Source organism: Ranitomeya variabilis, chromosome 4 (genome assembly GCF_051348905.1).
Source record: "Ranitomeya variabilis isolate aRanVar5 chromosome 4, aRanVar5.hap1, whole genome shotgun sequence".
In the NCBI taxonomy this organism is placed as follows: domain Eukaryota; kingdom Metazoa; phylum Chordata; class Amphibia; order Anura; family Dendrobatidae; genus Ranitomeya; species Ranitomeya variabilis.
Genome location: NC_135235.1, coordinates 304,453,792 through 304,475,822, shown reverse-complemented (window position 1 = coordinate 304,475,822; position 22,031 = coordinate 304,453,792). Strand labels below are relative to the sequence as shown.

Here is a 22,031-nt window from a genome sequence, read left to right as displayed (position 1 = left end):
GGGTGTACTAAACCCGGGTGTACTAAACCCAGGCTGTACTAAACCTAGGGTGTACTAAACCGAGGTTATACTAAACCCAGGTTGTACTAAACCTAGGGTGTACTAAACCCAGGGTGTACTAAACCTAGGGTGTACTAAACCTAAGGTGTACTTCCCGGGGTGTACTAAACCGAGGTTATACTAAACCCAGGCTGTACTAAACCTAGGGTGTACTAAACCTAGGGTATACTAAACCTAGGGTATACTAAACCCAGGGTGTACTAAACCTAGGGTGTACTAAACCCAGAGTATACTAAACCGAGGGGGTACTAAACCTGGGGTGTACTAAACCCAGGTTGTACTAAACCCAGGGTGTACTAAAACTACGGTGTACTAAACCCAGGGTGTACTAAACCTAGGGTGTACTAAACCTAGGTTATACTAAACCTAGGGTATACTAAACCCAGGGTGTACTAAACCTAGGTTGTACTAAACCTAGGGTATACTAAACCCAGGGTGTACTAAACCTAGGTTATACTAAACCTAGGGTATATTAAACCCAGGGTGTACTAAACCTAGGGTGTACTAAACCTGGAGTGTACTAAACCTGGGGTGTACTAAACCTGGGGTGTACTAAACCTGTGGTGTACTATACCTAAGATGCGCTAAACCTAGGGTGTACTAAACCCGGGGGTATACTAAACCCAGGGTGTACTAAATCCAGGTTTATTGCACTATATAGGGTATGTTATAATAAAATGAAAAGAAATTTGTTTTCATGTTATTGTTATTTTGTTTGTTACTTTTTTAGTATCCGTTTATAGTCAACATGATACTTAATATCTATATATATAAGAGGCATCGTGATTACTCGCTAATCCCGCCCCCTGCACAGTAGCTCCGCCCCACACATCACCACACATAATCCCGCCCCCCCACCACATTACCACACACAATCCCGCCCCCCCACCACATTACCACACATAATCCCGCCCCCCCACCACATTACCACACACAATCCCACCCCCCCACCACATTACCATACACAATCCCGCCCTCCACCACATTACCACACACAATCCCGCCCCCCCACCACATTACCACACACAATCCCCCACCACATTACAACACATAATCCCGCCCCCACCACATTACCACACATAATCCCGCACCCCCACCACATTACCACACATAATCCCGCCCCCCACCACATTACCACACACAATCCCGCCCCCCACCACATTACCTCACATAATCCCGCCCCCCCACCACATTACCACACATAATCCCGCCCCCCACCACATTACCACACACAATCCCGCCCCCCACCACATTACCACACACAATCCCGCCCCCCACCACATTACCACACACAATCCCGCCCCCCACCTCATTACCACACATAATCCCGCCCCCCACCACATTACTACACATAATCCCGCCCCCACCACATTACCACACATAATGCCGCCCCCACCACATTACCACACATAATCCCGCCCCCCACCACATTACCACACATAATCCCCCACCACATTACCACACATAATCCTGCCCCCACCACATTACCACACATAATCCCACCCCCCACATTACCACACACAATCCCACCCCACCACCACCACATTACCACACACAATCCCGCCCCCCACCACATTACCACACATAATCCCGCCCCCCCACCACATTACCACACACAGTCCCGCCCCCCACCACATTACCACACACAATCCCGCCCCCCCACCACATTACCACACATAATCCCGCCCCCCCACATTACCACACGAGGCTCCGTCCCCACACATTACCACACGAGGCTCCGTCCCCCCACATTACCACACAAGGCTCTGTCCCCACACATTACCATACGAGGCTCCATCCTCACACATTACCACACGAGGCTCTGTCCCCACACATTACCATATGAGGCTCCGTCCCTCTACATTACCACACGAGGCGCCGTCCCCACACATTACCACACGAGGCTCTGTCCTCACACATTACCACACGAGGCTGCGTCCCCACACATTACCACACGAGGCTGCGTCCCCACACATTACCACACGAGGCTCTGTCCCCACACATTACCACACAAATCCAGTTTGCTTTTGATTTTACACTGTGAAATGTATTAGTATTTTTCTGATTTTTAATTATTATTTTTGTTATTAACTTCATTTTAAGTTAATTTACCAGCGCTATTGAATGTTGTCATTATTTACTTTAGTTTAATCACTAGCAGCGTTAATTAGATAGCAATGAGCATGCCGAGCGTTAGCTGGCTGGAAACAGCTAGTCATTATATATTTTTTACATCTCATTATAGTCAACACTATACTTAAAGAGGACCTGCCACTTTCTTAAAAATTTGAGTAAATATCTTGTAAAAATCCCAGAGCTCCCCTGATTCTGTAGTTTTTTACCGCTTTGCACTGTGTCGCTCCATTGCAGAGATATTCACATTTGCTTCTTCTGGAGCACAATATGTGAAATCTCTTCTTGCAGTGCAACTGGGCGTTTTCTCCCTCCCAGATGTTGCCAGTCACAGCACCAACAGTTTCAAACACTGCCAAGCTGTCATTGGCAGCATCTAGGATAGAGGATGAAAGCACACGCCCTCCAAGAAGACTCTGAAGAAACGCCCAGTTGCACTGCAAGCAGAGATTTCACATACTGTGCTATAAAATCATAAAATGTGAATATCTCACTAATGGAACAATGCAGCGCAAAGCAGAAAAAAAAACCAGCAGAATCAGGAGAGGTCAGGGAATTTTCCAAGGTATTTAACTCAATCTGTTGAGCACGTTACAGGTCCTCTTTACACTTTTTTTACATCCCTTTATAATCAACACTATACTTAGTTGTTATTGTATGTCAGCATGTGACGCCCATGGCTTTTCAACCCCACCATGGCACCATAGTAACCTCGCAGAGAAGACATTTTTAAATAGTTGCCTATTTATAAGTGTTTCTACAGTTGCACCAGTCATATCTATTTCCATATAGGATATACTGTTGCTATAATATATAAAATAATGGTAATATAATATACAGCAGTGACAATACAAAATAGAAAATAAAATACTGGTCTAAACTGCTCATGCAGTACATATATGTGTGTATATATATATATATATATATATATATATATATATATATATATATATATATACAGTACATGCACATACTGTACAACACATAGTCGGCATGCAGTGCATATCCAACAATGCCGATACAATGTATGGTACATATAATTAAATGCCCATACAGTGTTCACTAGTGCTCCTGTAATTTAGAGCTGTGCACATACTATTTACATCCGTTTCCATACACTATTTAGTAATGCCAGTACATTATTATGCAGTATCTATAAGGCTGGGGTCACACATGGCGTAAGACAATACGCCACGTATTATACGTCCGTACTACGGCCGTAATACGGAGAAATGTTCCCAAAATAGTGATCCGTAGGCAGGGTGTGTCAGCGTATTTTGCGCATGGCATCCTCCGTATGTAATCCGTATGCCATCCGTACTGCGAGATTTTCGCGCAGGCTTGAAAAACCGACATCTAATGGATTTATGTGCTCAAATGTTAGGGAAAACATATATACAGTATATATATATATATATATGTCATTGAGACACATATATATATATTCTGTATTTAGATTTCATTCAGCGCGAGATCTGTGAAAAGTCGGGAATTCAATTGCCGGCTTTGCATTTCTCCTGCACAAACCCGACAGGATATGAGACATGGTTTACATATAGTAAACCATCTCATATCCCCTTTTTTTTTGCATATTCCACACTACTAATGTTAGTAGTGTGTATGTGCAAAATTTCAGCGCTGTAGCTGCTGAAATAAAGGGTTAAATGGCGGAAAAAAATGGCGTGGGCTCCCGCGCAATTTTCTCCGCCAGAATGGTAAAGCCAGTGACCGAGGGCAGATATTAATAGCCAGGAGAGGGTCCATGGTTATTGGCCCCCCCGTGGCTACAAACATCTGCCCCCAGCCACCCCAGAAAAGACACATCTGGAAGATGCGCCTATTCTGGCACTTGGCCACTCTCTTCCCACTCCCTGTAGCGGTGGGATATGGGGTAATGAAGGGTTAATGCCACCTTGCTATTGTAAGGTGACATTAAGCCAGATTAATAATGGATTAATAAATTTTTCTGCCATTTAACCCTTTATTTTAGCAGCTACAGCGCTGAAATTTTGCACATACACACTACTAACATTAGTAGTGTGGAATATGCAAAAAAAAGGGGATATGAGATGGTTTACTGTATGTAAACCATGTCTCATATCCTGTCGTGTTTGTGCAGGAGAAATGAAAAGCCGGCAATTGAATTACCGACTTTTCACTAACAGCGCTGCGTATTTCTCGCAAGTCACACTGCAGGTCCGTGTGGAATCCGTATTTTTCTCGCCCCCATAGACTTTCATTGGCGTATTATTTGCGCAATACGCTGACAAACGCAGTATGCTGCGATTTTGTACGGCCGTAGAAAGCCGTATATTACGGATCCGTAATATACGGCTGATAGGAGCAGCCCCATTGAGAAGCATTGTGCCGTATGTAATGCGAGTTTTACGTACGTAGTTTTTGCGCTCTTACGTACGTAAAACACGCATGTGTGACCCCAGCCTAAAACATACAGATGTACTTAAACAATAATAAGCAGCGTCCATAGCACCAACATATTAGTAGCACTTTACAATTCAGAGATACGGGCACAATCAATATCAGACATAACACATAATTCAGCAATTCCATCAAGAGGAATGAGGACCATGAACTCAAGAGCTTACACTCTATGAGGAAACGCTGGAGACTAGAGGGTGCAAAGTGCTAGTATGGTATGAACCGGCCATATTGTATAAGGGTGCTCATGTAAAGTGGCATGGACCAGTTATTAATCAATATGTGTGTATGTCGAGATCCTGAGTGCATGGAAGGTGTGGTTACAGTTGAGAGAACACGATTCTGAGAATAATGTAGGAGTATAGAGAAAAGTTAGATTAGTGAGTTGTTGTGATAGGCCTGTCTTAAAATAATTGTTTTAGGGGCATGCTTATTACTGTGTACTCTAGAAATTAACCTGATTGCCACAGGTAGTGAATTCCGGAGAACTGATGCAGCACGAGACAAGTCTTGGGGATGGGAGTGGGAGGCCTGTATTATGAAAGAGGTTTTAGGAGTATTGGATAATTATCAGAACGCAAAGAACGTGTAGGGTGGTAGAAATAGATGTAGACGGAGATGTCGGGTGCTGCAGCACTGTAGAGAGGATGGGTAGGATGGTAGACAGATTATCGAGGAGATGTAGGATGGTGCAGCACTCTGGAGAACATCGGTAGGGTGGTAGAAAGAGATGTAGGAGGAGATGTCGTGTGCTGCAGCACTGTGGGGAGGACCAGTGGTAGACAGAAATAAGGGAGGAGCTATAGGGTAATGCAGCACTGTGGAGAGGATGGGTGGTACACATAAATGAGGGAAGAGATATAGGAGGGTGCAGAGCTGTGGAGAGGATGGGTGGTAGACATACATTAGAGAGGAAATATATTGTGGTGCAGCACTGTGGAGGAGACAGGTGGTAGACATAGATGAGAGAGGAGATGTAGGGCAGTGCAGCACTGTGGACAGCACGGTTATTGTGGCAGACCGACATCAGGGAAGTGGTGTTAGGGCTGTGCAGTGCTGTGGAGAGGATGTGTAGGGTGATAGACAGAGATGAAGGATGAGATGTAGACAGAGATGATAAGAAGATGTAGCACACTGCAGCACTGTGGAGAGGATGGGTACGGAGGAGAAGTTGACAAAGATGTGGAGGAGATGTAGAGCGGAGCAGCACTATGGAGAGGACTGGTGGTAGACATAAAAAAGGGATGAGATGAATGGCTGTGCACAACTATGGAGAGGATGGGTGGAGTGATAAACAGATGAGGGAGGAGATGTAGGTTGGTGCAGAACTATGGAGAAAATGGGTAGGGTGATAAATAGAGATGAGGGTGGAGATGTAGACAGCGATGAGGAGCAGATATAGGGTGGTGCAACACAATATACGCATACAATATCCTGCACACAATATAAAGAAGTATCCACACAGTTTTCATCAATGCCCATATAGCATCTACAATACAAAATATAAAATTATGAACAGTGCCCATATTATACTTATTATCGTCCCACAATGCTGCCTCCACTTCTGTCTTGAACTTATCCACAGCCACCATACTGCTCAACTATTTTTTTTCTTCTGGCTAAGAGAACTCAGCAGACCCAGTCCAAATTACATCTCTATTGGCAGGACAACTCCTATGGCTACATCTCAGAATATATATAAGATATACATCCAAAGGGGGCGCAGGGGCAGCAGTCACAATGTGTCCTAATGCTGAAAAGGGCTGAAAGGCAGTGGAGAGGATTATAGTATCATAAATAACACATTTCATGCCTCTAAAGAAAAGTAATCACATTTAAGATGACATTTTCCTATTCCAAATAATAAAATGAAGACAAGGCGGCCATTACTGTTCCTCACTAGACCTTATAGATGACCCCTGGGCCGCATAGGGTCTATATTAATGGTTGTCTTCCACCATTAGACCGCAGCTCTATTATGTATTATTTGTTCCTGGATGCATTAATTTCCATGTGGTGGTAGTAAATTGTTGTGAAGTTGTCACACCGCTGTCTTCTCCTGTAATTTACTGATATTATGTCTCATTATGACTAAAGGAGAGAGAAAAAATGGTGTAGTGTGAGTGTATTTTGCGGCCAGCTTGATGTCGACTGGAGCCAGACATATTAATCCATAACAGGATGTTCAGCACTGACTCGGAGAACTCGTCCCAATCACTGTTATTTTTCCTTTTTGTTAATTACTGCATTTATATAAGTGGCAATATTGTCAAGTGCTCAATGTCATTGTGGTTTATTCAGCATGATTAATGGACATTCTTATCTTCCTAGTAAATACTTTGTGGATGTGTGTTTTCGACATTAGAAGCCTCATCAATCTCGAATAAGCTAGTGTATGTCTAAAGGAGGCTGTGGTAGACACGGTGTGGTCATGCTGAAGATTAATATTTACAGGTATCTAGATTGTATATCTGCATGTAATATCTTTCCAACCAGAAGATGATATAAGGGAGCTGGTAGCAGAAAGTGAGTGAGTGTGTGGCTGCAGCCACATGTTGTGTTAGGGGACCCTGCTTAAATTGTGTGAAGTGAGTAGACTGGGATTTCAAGTATCAAGTGAGTCAGAGGGACAAGGGACGAAAAAATGAGTGAGAGCCTGAGTCTATTCACTGAGAAGATGGTGTTTGTGAGTTGAGGAACTTTTCATAGATCAGCGAGTGCAGCAGGTCTGGACTAGTTTAGCGAGGAGCATGACCATTGGATGGAAGCTGTAATGAGTGATGGTGTGCATGAGTGGAAATTGCACGGTCGGTACGTTAATGTTAAGATAGAGGCCTATAGGTGTCAAATTGGTGCCACCAATGTCAGAGTGTACAAATGAAAAGGCAGTGTGTCTTCTAAAGTCTGTGAGCTATGTAAGCCTGATTGGAGGCCATGTGTGGGGCAGTGAGCACTGTGGAACAGAGAAAAAGGGACAAGCGGATGGGGGACTAGCTGACCTGTGGTGTGGGAAGTGGTCTGTTTTCTTCAGGTTATTATAAACCAGTGCACTAGTGGAAATAAGCGGGAGAGATTTAACCCAATTGACTGTTGGAAGATAAGACCTTTCACCAAATTTTTTATGTTGAGCTGGAGCTGGACACACAAAGTAATAGTGTTTGCAGAAAGGAGTAAACCTTTTTTTTACTATTTCACCTCTCAATTGCAGAGATATTGGCACCGAAAGTATTTGACAGTTTGATGAGTTAACTTTAGGCAAGTCCAAGTTCACTGGAGGCATGCTCTTCTCCCTGTAAGAGTTTTATCATGGGGGTGAGCACTTCTTCTCCCTGTATGACTTTTCACTGGGGGCGAGCACTTCTTGTACTTGAATGAGTTGCTATTACTGGGGTGAGCACTTCTTCTCCCTATATGAGTTGTTATCCCTGGGGCGAGCACTTCTCCCTCTATGAGTTGTTATCACTGGGGGCGAGCACTTCTCCCTATATGAGTTGTTATCACTGGGGGCGAGCACTTCTCCCTATATGAGTTGTTATCACTGGGGGCGAGCACTTCTCCCTATATGAGTTGTTATCACTGGGGTAGAGCACTTCTTCTCCCTATATGAGTTGTTATCACTGGGGGCGAGCACTTCTTCTCCCTATATGAGTTGTTATCACTGGGGGTGAGCACTTCTCACTATATGAGTTGTTATCACTGGGGGTGAGCACTTCTCACTATATGAGTTGTTATCACTGGGGGCGAGCACTTCTCACTATATGAGTTGTTATCACTGGGGGCGAGCACTTCTTCTCCCTATATGAGTTGTTATCACTGGGGGCGAGCACTTCTCACTATATGAGTTGTTATCACTGGGGGCGAGCACTTCTTCTCCCTATATTTGTTATCACTGGGGGCGAGCACTTCTCCCTATATGAGTTGTTATCACTGGGGGTGAGCACTTCTCCCTATATGAGTTGTTATCACTGGGGGCGAGCACTTCTTCTCCCTATATGAGTTGTTATCACTGGGGGTGAGCACTTCTCACTATATGAGTTGTTATCACTGGGGGTGAGCACTTCTCACTATATGAGTTATCACTGGGAGCGATCACTTCTCCCTATATGAGTTATTATCACTGGGGGTGAGCACTTCTCCCTATATGAGTTGTTATCACTGGGGGTGAGCACTTCTTCTCCCTATATGAGTTGTTATCACTGGGGGCGAGCACTTCTCACTATATGAGTTGTTATCACTGGGGGCGAGCACTTCTTCTCCCTATATGAGTTGTTATCACTGGGGGCGAGTGCAGCGCCCCAGAGTCCTGGTCGTTGCAGTACTGTGGCTCCGCCACTATGGGGAGCTATGGTGCGTCCGATGGCACTGAAGGAGTTCATCTGATCAGGTATCACAGACACCAATACATTTCACAGCCGGGCCTCCGGGGGGAGCTAAGGGTGCTATTCATTAGGCCACTCCCCACCACAGTGGGTAAACTGGGGGTCAGGCAGGAAGTTAGATCAGAAAGCTGACTGGGTTGGAACCAGGCAACACCTTGTGGCAGAGGGTGTTGTAGGGGAAGATACAGTAGGGTCTCTGTCAGGGGTGGGATCCTGACAGAGGCTTGGCAACGAGAACGAACGTAACGGGACCGTGCCTGCTCCGGGTAGCGGCGGTGCCCAAGAAAGGATTAGAAGAGAGATAGATTGTGCTGAGTGAGAAACGGGATCACGCAAAGGAGAAATACCAGTAGGAGTCGTGCTGTAAGACCGAAGCAACATCCTACTGAGGCGCACTACCGGTGGCCGGAACGCCGAGGGAGTAGAATAACATTCAGCTTCAAGCAATACTCCAAACAGCGGCAGGACAGTCAGTCTCAGGCGGGCTGTCTAACTCAAATCACCTATGAAGTCTTGGGAGGCAATTGTGGGAGAGGGGCGTCTCTAGGGTCCCGGAAGAACTCCAGGCCTACCTGTCAAACGGGTGCCGTTCCTACCCGAACCTCAGGGAGGGACGGAGGATTAGCAGAACATCATCTAGTCGAGTTGTGAGGGAACATCAGAAACAGACACAACAGTTGTGGGGTACTTTCCGTAAGCACAGCAGGGAAGGACTACAACACATAGCGCTAGGGGGAAGGCACAGATTTCCTCCTGTGAAGAGAACTCTGGAAGTGTCATTGGACCGGCCGGACTTGCGCAGCCTGGTGAGCCGTATTCTGGATTGAGGACCCAGAGATCTTCAGTAAAGAGGTAAAGAGACTGCAACCTGGTGTCCTCATTATTTACCGCGACCTGCACCCCACAACTGCACCGTTACAACACCCCTTATTGCACCGGACGTCCCCCACTGACAGACAGGGCCACGGACCGGGTCTAGCCACCGTGACAACCCCAGAACTGAGACTCAGAGGCCCGGCTCCGGGTACCCCTCGGCCCTGCGGCGGTGTGGGGGCGCTCCAACTTGGCGTCACGAACAGGCTCTACTTAAAGCCTGAAGAATCAGGTCATGTGTGCCTTGGAACTGTAATTTGTTGTGCTTGGACTGTACTTTATTGAGAGACTGTGTATTGCCATTGACCAAGAGAAGTTCCCGCCAAAAGCCGCCGCCATTGCTACGCCAGAGAAGAAGGAGGGCGTGCCATGGGAGGAGACTACCAGAGTGGCGCGAGAAATGGCTACCGCCCCCTGCGCTTCTGGCTGCAAGGTGAGGACCTGCCCTCAAGCAGAGGACGACCCCCTGATTTGCAACGGCGGGAAGCAGGAGATGGAGAAGCTCGGCCCCGGAGAAATGGCGGAGTCCGATGCATGCATTGCCACCGATCAGCGGATCATGACGAAGAACAGCGAGCGCCGGAACGGGGAAGGAGCAGTCCCGGTTTACCCTCATTTATCGGAGGCGGACTCGAAGCCCCTGGAACAGATAGCGGAGCTGAGTCCACCAATCCCGACCCCGGAGCCAGCGGAGGAGGGACCACAGCGAGCGGAGCCGCGTTCGAGGACCGCATTGGAGGAGCCGCGGTCCGAGCAGCAGCCGACCCCAGCGTTCTTGTCAGCGGACCGGATCGACATCGATGGAATCATATCAGGCGCAGGTATGGAAAGCGCCCCTACTCCCCCGGCCGATTCTGCTCCCCTGACCGATCCGGTTCCCCTGATCGATCCCGCTCCTGTGAGCGTTCCTCACCCCAGCAATAATCGTTTCTTCTCGGTGGAGCGGGTGATCCTCACCTCTAGCACGATGGGGAAGCTAGTGCCTCCACTACCAACCCAGATGGGAGAACCCATAGATGTGGGCCCAGACGGGGTGGTCCTCCGGTGGGCCACCCCCTGGACCGGGCCAGGTGGAGCCCAGGAGGACGGCCTCACCCTTGCCGTGCTTATTTGGGAGCAATATAAGCAATGCCTAATCCATCACTGGAAGGATCGAGACGAGGTTGAACACCCGGAAACGCAACGCAGAAAGTCTGTGCAGGGCAGGAAAGGCGTGGTAAAGCGGGGGACTGTGTTGGCCTTCCACCCAAAGAGGGGTTGGGGTTCCATCCAGGAGCCGGGGCTACCCACTGACGTCTTTGTTACAAGTTACAATGTGAAGACTCCCTGCTGCGACCGGAATGGCGATCCACTACGAAGGGGGGACCAGGTGACGTACACCCGTCACAGGAGCACACGAGGATGGTGTGCTCGGGATGTTCGGCGATGTGAACCTGAGGGGGCCTCACCTGTTGCCCCGATCATGACAGATCCGGATTTGTCAGATCTTGTGACCATCACCACCGTACGCGTAGTAGCGGCTGCTGAACTCGCAAGCAAGGTCAGTCTTCAAATTCAGACACCGGGTGACCTGGTGGTCCCTGCGGGGCCTGCCGCTGGTATCCGTGCCACAGTAGTCGGGGGCCAGGGGCCAAGGCCACCTGAGTAAGAATAAACCTCGATACCATGAGTATGTATATAGTTACTGTTTACTGTTGCTGCTAAACCCGTTCAGGGTTAATTCCTTATGGATCCCTTTGTTGACCCGGGATCCTTGTTGTTTTGTTTATTTTTTCTAAGTTTTTGCACAAGTCTTAAAAAACTGCCGCAATCATGAACAGTGCATGATACAAACTTCTTGTACATAGTTCACACCTTCTTAAGGGTGTTTCCTACTGGTTTTACTTAGAAAGAGACTCTTTGCGAAGATACCGCACCGGAGCCTTTGCTGAGTATGGACTGGTAGCTAGAGAACAAATGCTACCTCCTGAAGATTTGGTCCCTTCTTAAAGGGGACATCCACGTGTATATTTGAAGAATCGTATTGCTTTAAGATTGATGGATAGCAATAATGTCTTGATGAGCGAAAGTGATGATAATTCTTACATGTAAAAGTTATATGTATTTGATTGGTTAAATGTAGAGAAATGCAGATGATGTTTCCAGAAAGAAAATAGTAATGAAGATTGATGTTATAAGGGGATAGTTGAGAATGTTGATAAGAAACTAGGGATAGAAGGTAAACCCTGAGTCCTCCATAGTAAGTTAGTTATTGTAAAGAAAGAGTTAATAATGTGTTACAGAAGACAGAAAGTGAACCCGTAGGGGTTGGGTAGTGAGTCCTCCTAGGAGCCATACGTAGACGGCTCAGTGCTTCTAAAACTGAAAGTAATGTTATGATCTATACTGTGTATAGAAGTTGAAAAGGCAGTAGGCCCTGGCTGAACGGGGCGGTCCTGTAACAGAAAGGAGAGGCAGTAGGTCTGGTGCCGATAGGACAGGCGGTCCTGCAGATTCAAAGAAGGAGAATGAAAAAAGTTAATTTACCTTATAATGTGATTATAGGAAGGTCTTTGGTGGATACAGAGTGTATGTCCTTAAAGGCAATGTTAAAGTATTGTTCAGCAATTTTTGCACTTAGTAGAATACCCGGTTGGGTAACAGGAGTTATTTATAGCCTGTAATTTATAATGTTTAATGTTTAACCATGTTTTGTAACGTTCAAGTATTCTCACCTCCCATAAAGGGAAGCTTGTTCAAGTATACGTATTGTTATTTGCACTCAACAAAAATTGTATGTCTTTTTGCTAAACTTGTATTGTTGTTTTCTTCTCAGTCCCGGAGTACTGTGTTTAACCAGGGGGGAGTGCAGCGCCCCAGAGTCCTGGTCGTTGCAGTACTGTGGCTCCGCCACTATGGGGAGCTATGGTGCGTCCGATGGCACTGAAGTAGTTCATCTGATCAGGTATCACAGACACCAATACATTTCACAGCCGGGCCTCCGGGGGGAGCTAAGGGTGCTATTCATTAGGCCACTCCCCACCATAGTGGGTAAACTGGGGGTCAGGCAGGAAGTTAGATCAGAAAGCTGACTGGGTTGGAACCAGGCAACACCTTGTGGCAGAGGGTGTTGTAGGGGAAGATACAGTAGGGTCTCTGTCAGGGGTGGGATCCTGACAGAGGCTTGGCAACGAGAACGAACGTAACGGGACCGTGCCTGCTCCAGGTAGCGGCGGTGCCCAAGAAAGGATTAGAAGAGAGATAGATTGTGCTGAGTGAGAAACGGGATCACGCAAAGGAGAAATACCAGTAGGAGTCGTGCTGTAAGACCGAAGCAACATCCTACTGAGGCGCACTACCGGTGGCCGGAACGCCGAGGGAGTAGAATAACATTCAGCTTCAAGCAATACTCCAAACAGCGGCAGGACAGTCAGTCTCAGGCGGGCTGTCTAACTCAAATCACCTATGAAGTCTTGGGAGGCAATTGTGGGAGAGGGGCGTCTCTAGGGTCCCGGAAGAACTCCAGGCCTACCCGTCAAACGGGTGCCGTTCCTACCCGAACCTCAGGGAGGGACGGAGGATTAGCAGAACATCATCTAGTCGAGTTGTGAGGGAACATCAGAAACAGACACAACAGTTGTGGGGTACTTTCCGTAAGCACAGCAGGGAAGGACTACAACACATAGCGCTAGGGGGACGGCACAGATTTCCTCCTGTGAAGAGAACTCTGGAAGTGTCATTGGACCGGCCGGACTTGCGCAGCCTGGTGAGCCGTATTCTGGATTGAGGACCCAGAGATCTTCAGTAAAGAGGTAAAGAGACTGCAACCTGGTGTCCTCATTATTTACCGCGACCTGCACCCCACAACTGCACCGTTACAACACCCCTTATTGCACCGGACGTCCCCCACTGACAGACAGGGCCACGGACCGGGTCTAGCCACCGTGACAACCCCAGAACTGAGACTCAGAGGCCCGGCTCCGGGTACCCCTCGGCCCTGCGGCGGTGTGGGGGCGCTCCACGAGCACTTCTCACTATATGAGTTGTTATCACTGGGGGCGAGCACTTCTTCTCCCTATATGAGTTGTTATCACTGGGGGCGAGCACTTCTCACTATATGAGTTATTATCACTGGGGGTGAGCACTTCTTCCTATATGAGTTGTTATCACTGGGGGTGAGCACTTCTCCCTGTATGAGTTGTTATCACTGGGGGCGAGCACTTTTCCCTATATGAGTTATCATTGGGGGTGAGCACTTCTCCCTGTATGAGTTGTTATCACTGGGGGTGAGCATTTCTCCCTATATGAGTTGTTATCACTGGGGGCGAGCACTTCTTCTCCCTATATGAGTTGTTATCACTGGGGGCGAGCACTTCTCCATATATGAGTTGTTATCACTGGGGGCGAGCACTTCTTCTCCCTATATGAGTTGTTATCACTGGGGGCGAGCACTTCTCCCTATATGAGTTGTTATCACTGGGGGCGAGCACTTCTTCCTATATGAGTTGTTATCACTGGAGGCGAGCACTTTTTCTTCCTATATGAGTTGTTATCACGGGGGGCGAGCACTTCTCCCTATATGAGTTGTTATCACTGGGGGCGAGCACTTCTTCTCCCTATATGAGTTGTTATCACTGGGGGCGAGCACTTCTTCTCTCTATATGAGTTGTTATCACTGGGGGTGAGCACTTTTTCTCCCTATATGAGTTGTTATCACTGGGGGTGAGCACTTCTTCTCCCTACATGAGTTGTTATCACTGGAGGTGTGTTCTTCTCCCTATATGAGTTGTTATCACTGGGGGTGAGCACTTCTACCTATATGAGTTGTTATCACTGGGGGCGAGCACTTCTTCTCCCTATATGAGTTGTTATCACTGGGGGTGAGCACTTCTCCCTGTATGAGTTGTTATCACTGGGGGTGAGCACTTCTCCCTATATGAGTTGTTATCACTGGGGGGCGAGCACTTCTTCTCCCTATATGAGTTGTTATCACTGGGGGTGAGCACTTCTTCTCCCTGTATGAGTTATCACTGGGGGTGAGCACTTCTTCTACCTATATGAGTTGTTATCACTGGGGGTGAGCACTTCTTCTACCTATATGAGTTGTTATCACTGGGGGCGAGCACTTGTTCTCCCTATATGAGTTGTTATCACTGGGGGTGAGCACTTTTTCTCCCTGTATGAGTTATCACTGGGGGTGAGCACTTCTTCTACCTATATGAGTTGTTATCACTGGGGGCGAGCACTTCTTCTCCCTATATGAGTTGTTATCACTGGGGGCGAGCACTTCTCCCTGTATGAGTTATCACTGGGGGCGAGCACTTCTCCCTATATGAGTTGTTATCACTGGGGGTGAGCACTTCTCCCTATATGAGTTGTTATCACTGGGGGCGAGCACTTCTCCCTGTATGAGTTGTTATCACTGGGGTGAGCACTTCTCCCTATATGAGTTGTTATCACTGGGGACGAGCACTTCTCTCTATATGAGTTGTTATCACTGGGGGTGAGCACTTCTTCTCCCTATATGAGTTGTTATCACTGGGGACGAGCACTTCTTCTCCCTATATGAGTTGTTATCACTGGGGTGAGCACTTCTCCCTATATGAGTTGTTATCACTGGGGGTGAGCACTTCTCTCTATATGAATTGTTATCACTGGGGGCGAGCACTTCTCCCTATATGAGTTGTTATCACTGGGGGTGAGCACTTCTCCCTATATGAGTTGTTATCACTGGGGGTGAGCACTTCTCCCTATATGAGTTGTTATCACTGGGGTGAGCACTTCTCCCTATATGAGTTATCACTGGGGCGAGCACTTCTCCCTATATGAGTTGTTATCACTGGAGCCGAGCACTTCTCCCTGTATGAATTGTTATCACTGGGGGCGAGTTATATTATAACACCCACTTGGACGTAAAAGTTAACTCATGAGTTGCCAAAACTTTGATTGCTAATATGTCTGCAACAGAGAGGCAAAATAAAAAATAGAGTTTTATTCCACTCTGCAACCACTATTACATTATGGGGTCCAGTTCAACATGAACAATTTGGTGAAAGGTCCTCTTTAAAGAATGTTTACAATCTTATAGTGGTTAAATTGTCATGAGTGTGTCACTCCAAACTGCAAAATCTGGGGGTAGAATATCACTGCATATTGTGAATTGCATATCTTCCATTTATTCTGGGTGTTTTGATCCCATATAAATTTAATTTGGTTTCCTTTACTGCTGAAGAGGTTAACGACCCTTTCTATGCTGGTCAGAAACATGCAGCTCCATTTCAGCTGCTTCTGATCTGATTGTAATTCTTCCTATAATACCTGGCCAGACCCTCTCTGCATTGCCAGTGAAAATCCTGCTTCTTTACTCTTAGGAGATGCTGTGCTGAATAGGAGTTTGTTGTTGCTATTGGATGTTTATCTTCCTGTGCTGTGTGCTAAAGCTAAGTAGTTGAATTTTGGAGTTGAAGTTGTACGTGTGTGTTCATCACCTGTTCCCTTTTTCCATTTAGTTTATTCCTCCCTGTCCCTATGCTCCTCCCAATTGTTATTTAATGTTTTTGTATGATAGAGGTATTCCGTTATCCCTGTTTTGTGTCTGGTTTACCTTTCATTTCTGTCCCATTCCTCATGGGTTGGGGTGGGGACAGATTAGGGTTTTTACAGTAGCATAGTAAGGTTGGAGACTCAGGCCTCTCTACCTTTAAGAGTACCCCCGGAACTGGGATGGTTAGGATCCTAGTTCCAGGGACCGTTTGAGGCCCCTCTTCCTTACTGAAGACCATAACAGCATGACATAAATATTACCTGCATTCTGTTAATCAACAAAACACTATATAAAGCCCCAAATTACCTCAACACAAATCCCAACTATTACTGCCATACCATGACCTTGTTCATTGTAACTCCATAGTGACTAAACAATTTTACCATGCTGTTAATAAATCCACTACAGAGAGACCAGTATCGTACCTATGTAGTGACCATATGGCGGTAGATACTAGCTCCACAAAGGCTCTTTGTAGACGGTGAATGAGTGAATACAGTAGAGTTGAATCTCAGGATCCACAGAAAACACATTAACCATTCTTCACAAATCTAGGCCGTATTGTCTATGATAACAAATCACAGGGTGACGCTCATATTTCCAAAGCAGAAATGATAGCGGAGCTTTGATTGACAGAAATAAGGCCAGTTTTTCCATTGCTTATAGTCTCTTGATAAATAAGACTCTTTTAAGTAGAATAATTTAAAAAATATAGGGTTCTCATATTATCCAGGAACCTGGCAGTATGTATTCAGTTTCTCTGCAGTGCCTCCACAGGGGAAAAAAAGTATTGCACAAGCCTATCCAATTTATTTTGTAGTCTGTGTAATATATAGCCATTTAGGGTCCTCTTGTGGATCACTTTTATTCTCTCATTAGCTCCCTCCTTTGGGTTTAACACTGAAATCTGCACAGAGTACTTGTTACAGATGGCCTGGGAGGAGGAGGAGAAGGTGGAGTAGGAGATCTGTTTTTGGATTGTCCAGGGCCTAACCTGATGTTTATTTCCTCCTAAACCCACTGTTTATAAACTTTGGACCAATTCTAAATATTTCTTCACCAAGGCTGCCCGTATGGCATGGTGCTTCTATGTAGAGCGGAGAGGAGTGACTGACAGGCATTACTAGCGCTGCTTGTCTCAGACAGAGTAATAGGATCAGACTGGTTGAAATCCAGTCTGATCCCTCTTTTCACTAATGCGAAATATCTGAAGATCATTATACTGAGATTTTGGGTAAATCTGCAGAATTAGTGAATATGCACACATAGTTTTTCATTAGGAGCCTTTTGGTGCGAACTTGCATGAAAAAACGCTCGAAAAACTCTAGAAAGATTCTGCTTTCCATTTCTATAGTAAAACAACTTGCTATTCATTCGTTCAGTTTTTTTAGCATTTTTTTTCCTGCTTCTTGTTTCCAAAAGAAAAAAAAAATCTGGTGGGGCGAATGAAAGTGCATGTCACTTCTTTGATGGAAAAACGCTCCAAACTAGTCAATGGCCAATCAAAAGGCTTTGAAAAATGATTTAGAAAAAATGCAAAAACTCTTAAAAAAAACTCCTCCAAAAACTCCCCAAAGTGGAGCAGTTTCCACTAGAAAACGCGTCCTATGTGGTGGCGTTCTCTGCAGAATACACCTGCTCTTCATATGGAAAAAAGTTCCGATGTGAACTTTTCCAGGCTTATTTTTTCTTGAGAAAAAAAAACATCTTCCTACCCACTGACAAAAAACATAATAAATCCATTATTTCTAAGGTGATGTATTGAGCGTGGTAAAATACATTATTCAGAATCCCATTCTCATATCGGGAGATAGACGTTCAATCTTTTTCTCATTTGGAGCTGTATGTGGGCCGTATAAATTCTTAATCAGAATCAGATTATATTAAGCGGCCCGGATCGCGTTAGTTCCACTTTAAGCGCCGCTATTATTAGAAAAGAAAGTATTGAATCATTTATTCTTCACTTCTGATAAGACAGGCACCTCGAGAAAAGCTTTTCAAAAAAATAAAATCTTTTTCATCAGACTCCGGTTTTCTTGTGGTTCACCCAAAGAGCTGACGATAATTTGCACATGGATTTCCCCATTTTAATAATTAGAATTAATTTAGTAAATGCTTTAATGATGGGAAATTATTTGGATTATTTGCTGATTTTGTCACTTTTTTTTTCAGCCTGTATGTGTCAGTGTGCTGTGCATCATGAGATTTTGTCTCGGAGTTAAAGGGAAACTAAACCTAAAAATATTTCATTTACTATGTTGAATTCAAGCTGTTTCCTGTCTTCAGCCATCGGTGGGACTGGAAGTCTACATTTATATTCAGATTTTAACATGTCACCATGGTTGTAAGGGGTAACAGTTTTCCTTGTGGAGAGGGACAAGCCAGGCATGTAATGTCAGATTGAGGAGACTTATAGGCCATGCATGCTCCTCTGGGAAATTAAATAGAAAAGAAAGAGGACTAGAACTCTAGTGCCACCTACTGGAAGTGGCAATCCTAACAGTCAATATCGACTCTTTAACGAGCCTTGCAGTGTGACTTAGGATAAAAGCAAAACCAGAATCTCAATTTACAACATCTTGACATACTGCGTCTGCAAATTGAGATTCTGGTTTGGCTTTTATCCGAAGTCATATTGCAAGGCTCGTTAAAGAGTCGATATTGTCTTTGAGGATCGCTGCTTCTGCTGCTACTTATGAATTCTGAAATGTACCTGACAATATCCGAAACAGCATTTCACTGCCGCTTACTAATGTTCACATCGGAGCTGCGTGGCTCCAGCTGGCCCTAACTGCCAGCACACTGCTTGTGAATTTCTTTCAACATCAAATCAATGTTATTTTTTCATCCCTTACACATGACCCCCAAAAGACACAGGGCCAGTAGGCTGGTGCCTACTATACCTAATTAGTAATCTGGCGCTGCTTATGTCGGACAGATCATAGACACTAGACTAGTTGAAATTTAACTGGCCTGATACCTTTTTGTACGAGATATCTAAGGTTAGTTTGACAAAGATTTTGAGTAGAGTTCCTAAAAATCTATTGGATACATTAGTATGGCTAGAATAAAATGGCGAAATTAAATTCTAATAATCCCCAAAGTGAACAAAAATCTATATAATCATCTATGATCTGATTTTGAGAATTGACCGCTCCTGCCAGTGGTTCAGCTGCTTCACGTCAGCAGAGCAGCTCTTCCACAGTTGTCGGCGCCTGGGAAAAAGTGTTACAGTTTGCGCTGTTCCCAGGCGCTTACAGCTGAAGACCATGGCACACTGACCACAGATCTCACTAGTACTGGTTTTTCCTGTACTGGAGTCGCCGGGACGTGTGAAGAAGGCCTAAGACCTGGGTCCTGACTGACTGCTCAGGCTCCTGCCTGTGGAAAGCTATACAAACAAATGAACAGCCCAAAAAAGGGAAGCAACGCCCTTTGTTTGTCCAAGGTACAAAAACTAGCCCAAAAAAATTGAGCCAGAGCATATGTTGGTATTGAGAGTTAAAAATCAGTTCTGTAGGAGAAAGAAACAGATGTCTCTGATAAGATATACTACAAAGTTATTTATTTCCATGTGTACTATTGATTTATGAAATGAATGTATACGCTATATACAGCGAGCTCGTAAGCACCCTCTAGTGGTGACTACAGGTAGCCAACATCTGATTCATTTCTATTCATATAGGGAATTTGAAGCTTGTATAGGAAATAACAAAACTCCTATCACTATAAAGCTATTTTAAAAAATCAAACAGCTGAAACTTTTGAGAATATTAAGTTTAAAATAAAATTGTTTGTAGAGTAGAAATTCTTTTTTTTAGAATCCGGATCCCTTTAAAAGTGGATATGACCACGCCATTATATAAAAAAAAAATGGGTATTTTGTAGCGATGTGGCTGACCTGCTCTTGCCTTTCTTTCAGAGCAGATCTGTTTGCTCAGAAAATCAATCATGAATGCCTCGCTGCGCACTACTCTATCTCTCTGTGCATCCATCTCATATCCCAAGTCGCTAACTAAAAAAAGAAAAAGTTTTCTTTGTTCCCTATAGAGAACATTGTGCAACAAGCTGCAACATAAACACGATCTGGGGCCGGTCCTCATCACACATCACTTCTCCTGGATTCCGCAATGTACAGTGTTTTGTATATTTTGCATTAACCCCTTGCCGCCAGGGTTTTTCCATAAAAAAAAAGGCAACATGTAATTTTCGGGTGCATACTTTTGCTTTCTACTGAAATAAGTTTCCTGTATTTGGCTCAACTGAAAACCACTGAATCACATTTTCCATGGCCGGTCTAATTGGAAACGTTTTGTTTCACATGCCTGACATAAGGAGATGTTGTCTACAGATGGATTTTATATACTTGCATTTTTATCATAATTGCCCGTTTTTGGCCGTTTCGTGCGGTGGATGTGAATACTGTACTGTTTCCATATATGGATTGCTTTAATGTAGCCTGCTGCTTTGTTCATGCCACCAAGCTTCCAATGTTACGGTCCCTTAGGTTCCCCCTCTGTAATATTTGCTATGACTACGTGGAAGGATGAAGCCCACCTAGGTTGTGCCCCTTTGTCTTCAGTCTCCTTTAAGAGCCACAAGGGCTATACTTCTGGTATGTAAACTTTCCACTATTTGCAAATTAGAAAACAAGGATAACACTTGAAAACCAATTTTCCATTCCAGGTCCAATAAACCACAAAAATAAGACAGTTTGTGATAAACTGATGTATTTGAGTTAGTGCCATGTAATATTGTGATGGAACTTCTGAAGTGGAATCAAAACCCAGAGGAGGGGTGGTTGACAGTGATCTGTATGAGATGGGGCACCCCATTATCCAGGATGTACTGCAGCCCATCTATATATATAATTGTCTAAGGGTTTTTCCGTCTGTCTGTCTGTCTGTCTGTCTGTCTGTCTGTCTGTCTTTCTGTCTGTCTGTCTGTCTGTCTGTCTGTCTGTCCTGGAAATCACTCCATATAAGGTATGGTCTACAAACAGGATACCTTATATGGAGTGGTCGGCGGTTTGTAGACCATACCTTATATGGAGTGGTCGGCGGTTTGTAGACCATACCTTATATGGAGTGGTCGGCGGTTTGTAGACCATACCTTATATGGAGTGGTTGGCGGTTTGTAGACCATACCTTATATGGAATGGTCGACGGTTTGTCGGGCGGCCTCGACCAATCAGAGATGGGCACAGCATGGCGACGATGATGTCATAATGGTTGCCATGGCGACGATGATGTCATAAAGGTTGCCTCGACCAATCAGCGACGGGCACAGTCTGCCGCGAATCACATACTACGGGGACATGCATATTCTAGAATACCCGATGCATTAGAATCGGGCCACAGTCTAGTGGGTTTATAATGATCCATGGATATGGAAATCCTCACCTGACCTAAGCATACCTTATTTCCCGACACAATAAAAATGTATCCACTGAAGAACTCTCCGAAAACCAATTCATAGGGATCTCGGTAAAGAATGAGAAACTTTCATGAAAGTAGCCGTAACAAAACTACTCGTTTTATGTCTTAATCTTGACAATTTATTGTTTTTCCTCGTTAGCAAATATCTGTGCAGAAGTACAAGTTACACCCAGACCCTGGTAAAGG

General features: G+C 45.2%; 1 protein-coding gene across 2 annotated transcripts in view; it reads left to right on the top strand.

Annotated features, from left to right (window-relative positions):
* Positions 1 to 22,031, top strand: part of GPR153 (G protein-coupled receptor 153) — a 140,829-nt gene that overhangs the window by 49,934 nt on the left and 68,864 nt on the right. The gene's annotated exons all lie outside the window — the stretch shown is intronic.